The sequence below is a fragment of the Vigna unguiculata genome, chromosome 10 (genome assembly GCF_037176805.1).
Source record: "Vigna unguiculata cultivar grain cowpea cultivar isolate G323 ecotype 2 chromosome 10, ASM3717680v1, whole genome shotgun sequence".
Taxonomy (NCBI): Eukaryota; Viridiplantae; Streptophyta; class Magnoliopsida; order Fabales; family Fabaceae; genus Vigna; species Vigna unguiculata.
The window spans coordinates 7,623,515-7,630,791 of NC_140801.1; positions in this window are offsets into that span (position 1 = coordinate 7,623,515).

Below are 7,277 nucleotides of genomic sequence, written 5' to 3' on the forward strand. Positions count from 1 at the left end.
GAGTTGCTACTAATCTCGCCTAAGCGAGACACACTCGCTTGGGCGAGAAAACCAGAACCCGTCACTGTTCACGCAGGCCAACATCCATATTCCATCAGAGCAAAGCACATATTTCATTCAGAACATCGCACACACCATACATACATCAGTAATACGAAAATAGGCCCAAAATGGTGAAGAATTGGTTTAAACTAAGTAACCCTAGCTTCCCTTACCTGGAAAAGAGCTAATATCAGACTTTGACTCTTAAGCCAACGAAACCAGTAGCTCCAAGAGAAGATCTATAAAGTGAAGTGAATCAGAGTTGAGCTTAGAGCTAGCTTAACCAAGAGCTGTGACCAAACCCTAGCAGAACGTTCTGAAAGGAAGAAGGAGCGTATACTATAAGCTGTTTTGCAAGAATGACAAGAGTGGAAGGAGGTTTGGCTACCTTAGGAGCCTTGTACACCCTATGGGCCAGCTATTAGGCTCATTAGATTGGGTAGCCCTTTAAAATAAATACAGGAAAGTAAGTGGGCTTACGATCTTCGATCCTCTAATATATTTCATGGATAATGCATAAGTCATGGATAATGCATAAGTAATACATTTTATGGATGATTTAGAGATTTTTTTTGTACTAACTTAATACGAGAAAAATGTAAAGAAATCTGTCCTTATTAGCTACGCATCTTTTATAACCTGAAAACGTACTATATAAGATTAAATATAAAATAAGTAAAAATGTCCACTGTAACCCATTGTATCAATACCCTTGTTAACCATCGACACAAAATTATATTATAGTATGTGTATGAATATAAAAATAAAGGTACGAAGAATAAAGAAAGAATGAAATGGAATAACGTAATGATTGAAGTGACAATACAAATGAAATGATGGGGATAAGATGAGAAAGACAATTTTGGCTTTATCAAAATCTTCAGTGGTTCAGACAAAACTGGTTTTAAGACTTCATCTGTTCATATTACACTCTGATCTCCAAATGCACAATTCACAATTTATCGTTCAACAAATAATTTCACAAACATGTATCCATGAAACACTAAATAATTTCACAAACGTTGTCTATATAGAAGATTTTAGTTTAGAGATGAATTTACAAAATAATCTTCTACATGAAACAATTTGTTGAACACTACGACTTGATTCACTTTCTCAATTCTTTTAATGCAAAATAACCATGTTATTCCCCTCCATATGGTTATCTCATTTATTTAAAATAAGCTTAATTTTTACAAAGAAATCATTTTATTATTATAATAAAAAGCCTTAATTAAGTTTTAAATCATTTATAGATTTATACATTTTTAATTTTGTATTAAATTTTTAATACTTTGATACTCAAAATTTTTATACTTTATAATTGAATCTTTATCAAATAATTTTTTTATTAATTTGGTGTTTTCACATCTTAAAAAAATATGAGATTTTGTGATTAGTAAAACACTTGCGGTTGATATAAAATGACAAGATGATGGGACAAAATAACACTTATATTATTCATTTAATGAAAAATTACATGAACTTAATCGAAAAGTATACAAATTTGAAATACTTAAAATTTAAAAAATAATAAAAACTTATAAAAGATTTAAAACTTAATTAAGCGTATAAATAATAACTTAAAAGTGTGACTATAAGGAAGAAATGGTTACGCTTCTTAATTTGTTTTTCTTAACACACTCTAATTTGCTTAATTTCATAAATTCAAAGGAATAAGACCTACATAATTTAATGAGTCTTGCACGAGTGAAATGAGATAACTTACGGTGATTGATGCAATTTGTCTTAATTAATAAGGAGATAATGATGACATGAATTATCTTAGTGGTAACACTAATCAACCACCTTAACAAGTTGGATCAAAACAGCAATGAAGTCAAGGGAATTTGGAGATTCCATGATCACCAATTCTTTAACCTTTGCATTAAGTTTGATATATAAAATCATTTTATGCCCCTCTTTCAAAAGAAACTACAATGTTGGTTCTTTTTAATATATAATGAACAATTTTAATAATTAAAAATAATTAACTATTATAATGATCAATTTAAATATTAATTTATAAAATAAAAATTATTAATAGTTAAAATAATTTCTATTATAAAATCAAAAGTTATAATTGATTTCTAAATTAATAACTAAAATAATATTTATTATGAATTGACATCTGAATTAGTTACTAAAATTAATTATAAAGATTTTGGTTTGAAAACAAATTAATTTCTTATTAGAAAATTTGTCTCTAAATATATTTTAGGTAATTAAAATTCATCATTAATTAAAATTTTTGATGCAGTTATACAAATGCTAATTCTTCCACGGTGTGAAAATAAAAGTCTCTAGCAGCTAATCGGTTGTGTTTTGTTTGACAACGCATTTTGGATAAATTATCCTTACAATGACAGCATGAGAAAATTTCAAATACTAGGTTCAAAGATCAAAAGACAGTATAATGAACAAGATTAGGCCTTGAAGAAAGTGACGTAGAATAAAGATAAGAGATTGAAATTAACTTGTGATAACGTATAAGAATTAGTGACTGAACAAAGTCTGAGAAAACCTAGATGAAGCTACAAGCAGGTTTTGTGATGGGGTTGAATGGTGCATACACGATTTTTTTTATTTTTTTAAAGTTGAATATTACCGAAAGCATCTAATAATAGAGAATGATATAATATGTTTATATCAGTTCGTCTTTAATTTTTAGGCGACATCTGAAATGTTTAAATAGTTTCACTTATTGATAATTTGATTAACACAAACAAACGAATAATTTATAGTTGTCCTTTTCTTAATTTCATATAGATTAAGGATTCAAATATTTTAGTTGTACTCCTGATTACAAATAGATTGCAAAGAAAATATGGACAAATATGTTATAAAATAAAATTAATGATAAAAAATAATGTATAATAAAGAGTAACTTATAAAGGATATAAATAAAATAATTAATATAAATATTTAAATATCGTAAAGAGTAATTAATTACATGAGTAATTTATAACTCTCTTTTCTTAATTTCATATAAATTAGTAATTCAAATACTTTGATTACATATAAAAAAGATGATTGCAAAGGAAATGATGGACAAATATATATGTTATAAGATAAAGCTAATAATAAAGAAGAAGAGAAAGAATGAGAGAAATTGAGGAGTAATTTTTCTATGTGGCTTATAGGAAAAGTGCTATTTATAAATACAAAACGTAACCTATAAAATAAAATTAATACAACTAAAACAAATATTTAAACCTAATAAAAAGTAATTAATGATATGAGTAATTTGTAATTATAGCAAATCAATCAATCATACAATTAACTACATCAAATCAATGGACGACAATTAATTCATAACACTCATTCTAGGGTGTCCATTGATAAGAAAATGTAACCTTAGTAGAAAAAAATTCTCCAGGATAAAAATCTATCGAAGAAAAAAGAGTACAACATTTTGTATTTTTTAATACAATATTAAACTCACATCATTAAGATGACGAAGTCCAATTTTGTGAACCAAGTGTTTAATTGAACAATGCACTATTGTCTTCATATATGATTGTTGATTCCATTTTTCCGAAGCATAGACCTCAAGTTTGTCGCATATGTTGAATTATAAACTTTAACCAAGCATATTCACGACTTACCTAATGCTAAAATTCGGCATTATTTGATGATGTTGTTATGGTTTGTTTCACAAACCGACATGAAATCATTGTGCTACCACATCTGAACAAGTATCATGTTTATGATCAACCACTATGACATTGTGAGGATTTGACAAATAACATGCATTTGCATAACCCATTAGATCTGATTTTGAATCATTTGGTTAAAATAAGCCCATATTCGCAATACCCTTAAGGTAACGAAGTATATGTTTTACTCTAATCCAATGTCTTCTTATAGGTGAAGAATCGTATTTTGCTTAACAAATTTCTATTAGATCTTATTTTGAATCATTTGGGTAAAATAAGCCCATATTTGTGATACCCTTAAGGTAACGAAGTATATGTTTTACTATAATCCAATGTCTTCTTATAGGTGAATAATTATATCTTGCTTAATAAATTTACAACAAATGCAATATCAAGTTGAGGCAAGATAACATTATTGTTCCTATAATACTAAGATATGATACTTCTCGAAAAAGAAGATCTTCATCACTTTCTTAAGGTCTAAAAAGAGTCTTTATCAACATCTAATGATCTCATAACCATTGGAGTGTATAATGGATGTGACTTGTCCATTTATAACCTTTTAAGCACTTTAACTATAAGTCTCTTCATGTATAAAACACCTATATTTAAATACTCAATTTCTAATCTCAAACAAAAATTTGCCTTTCAAAGACCCTTCATCTCAAATTCTTTCTTTAAACAATCAATTGTCTTTGTGAGCTCATTAGGAGTTTCAACGATGTTTATGTTATCTACATAAACATTAGTTATGGCAAATTCATTTTCTAATATTTTCATATAAATACAAGAACAAATAGGATTATTTCTATATCGTTCTTTTAACAAGTACTCACTAAGACGGTTATATCACATACGTCCTAATTGCTTTAATAAATAAAAGGACTTGTTCAATTTTCTTGAATAAACCTCATTAGAATTTGGGCAAATTAAATCCTTTAGGAATTTTCATATAAATATCATTATTAATAAAATCATATAAGAAGGTTGTAACATTATTCATTAGATGTAAATGCAAACCTTCTTGCGCAACTAGGATAGTCAAATATCAAAATGTTGTTGCATTCAATACTAGTGAGTATGTCTCCTCACAAATCAATACCAGGTTTTTGTGAAAAACCTTGAGCAACTAATCATGTTTTTTATCTAATAATTTCATTATTCTTATTTTGTTTTGCCGCAAAAATTCATTTGTCTTTAACGGGTTTTACACCCTAAAGTGTGCGAACTACAGGTGCAAAAACCTTTCATTTAGCAAGTAAATCTAATTATGCTTAGATTTCATCTTTTCATTTTGGCCAATCATTTCTTTATCAAAAAATTTCAATGATTATTGGTTATTGATCATCATTGTCACTCATAACATTCAACATTATATTATATGCAAAAGTCTCATCAATGTTGACTTCATTTTGGTTCCATGACATATTTTATTGAGATCTCATCATTTTCAACAAATTTAGGTACCTGAGGTTCTTTGTGTACCGAATCATTAATTATGTCAAATGAATATTTTGTGTACCGAATCATTGAACAATTTTGTCCCTATTGAAGATATAACAAAATTTAATTTTTATATCAAAGTTATAATGATGTGAATTTTAGTATATTATAAAAAGTATTTAATAAAAAAATTTGAATTTTAATATAAAAATTAAATTTGGTTTCAATTTGGAGAGGGACAAAATTTGTTCATGTTAACAAAAATTGAGACTAAATTGAACAAAAATAACAAATATAGGAACTAAATTGAATATAGAACATTGACTTTGACACGTGACACGCTGCTGGGTTGACACGTGGATATTTAAAAAAATTAAAAATAAATAAATAAATAAATAATTCAAAAAAATCACGAAGTGACACGTAACCGTCACTGTTCATGACCGTTAATGATTTAAACAGTGTTAGCGAAAAATGACCCAATTGAACAAAATTGACGAAAATTGAGACCTATTTGAACATAACCAAAATTAGGACTTATTTGACAAAAATTGACGAAAATTGGGACCAAAAAGATATTTTAACCATATTTAAAGCTCATAAAGAGTAATTAATCATAGAGTAATTGTAGCAAATTAATCAATTATATCAATCATATGAGTAACTGTATCAAATCAATGGACAAGCATTAATTCACAAAAAAAAGTATAATTTATATACAATGTGAATTATTTATAAAGTTTATCACACTTTCCCTACTAATAAAAATTTATACATAAATTAAGTGTTAAGCCCCAGCTATATGAATTAATGTATAAATAACTTCTCGAATATGACCATTACATGAATAATCTTCTCAGTGATTTTAAATTTTTCATTATGATAAAGAGATCCTTGAGATTGGTCATGCATAATTACTTTATTTAGTGTTGGTTATTCTTCATTACATCTTATAAAATGTCACATTTTGTTGAGTTGTATAAAAGGAAAAACATTCCAAATAAACTCATGTTAATGTTAAGTAATGTTAAATTTTGATATCTCAACATTGATATCTTCTTAAAACCAATTAATAACCATATTAAAATTTTCTTAAAAGTATATATAAGAAAAAGAAATAAGAACAAAACATAGAGGAACCACACTAAACCCATAATAAAAAATTAAACCTCATGAAACATAGATAAAAAACTCATATTTCCTGCAAATTTTGTTTTTTGAAAATTTTTTTCATAATAAATACTTATAAATTTTTTTATGAAAAAAAAATTATAGGAAATTGCTGCCAATTTTTTTTGCAAAATATTTTGTATAAAACACTTTTCACAAAAAAATTTGTAGGAAATACTTACGAATTTTATAATTTTGTAGGAAATAATTACCCACGAAAGAATTACTTGTCAATTAAGATTTTTAGAAAAAATAACAGAAAAAAGTCTTTTCTTGCAAAATTTTTAACAAATTTACAAGAAAAATCTCATGTAATATGAGAATTTTTAGTAGTGATGAGAACTTTGGTGGGCAAGCTAGGTCACACCTCACCCAAGGTGTCTCCTTTTTTATATGACCTATTTTTAGAAGTATTTTCCATGTATTTTCTTTAGTTTCCTTAGTTTTGCGTTTCTGAAAAGAGACCTCTTCCATCACTTATAAAAAGAGCTCTCCAAGACTTGTAAAAGGGTTGAATATTTTGAGTGAAATACATATGTATTTGACCATTTGAGAGTGTTCTCTAGTAAAGTGTCTTCTTCCCTTAGTTTTTTCTTGAGCCTAGAGCTTAAGTGGCGACAACCTCAAGTGGTGTGTTACCATAAGAATCCCCTCCCCTTTCAAGTTTTCTATCTTTTACTCCATATTTTCTTCTCGTTGGTTACTTGTGTCTTCATTTCAATTCGCATATTATGATGCCTTTATGTTCTTGTTGTTAGTTTCCTGTTAAGTGATTTCTCCTTTTCTCTAAAGTCCTAGAAGTGAACCTTCAGATCTAGATAACCTTGGTTATCTTAATGTCAAGTAATGATCTTCCTCGAGCTTTCTTAATCACCATAAACAACATATAAGCTTAAAAATGAAGATGAGTCTTTATCAGTTGGTAATCAAAGCTTAGGTTATTATGTTTGCCTTTGTGTTTTC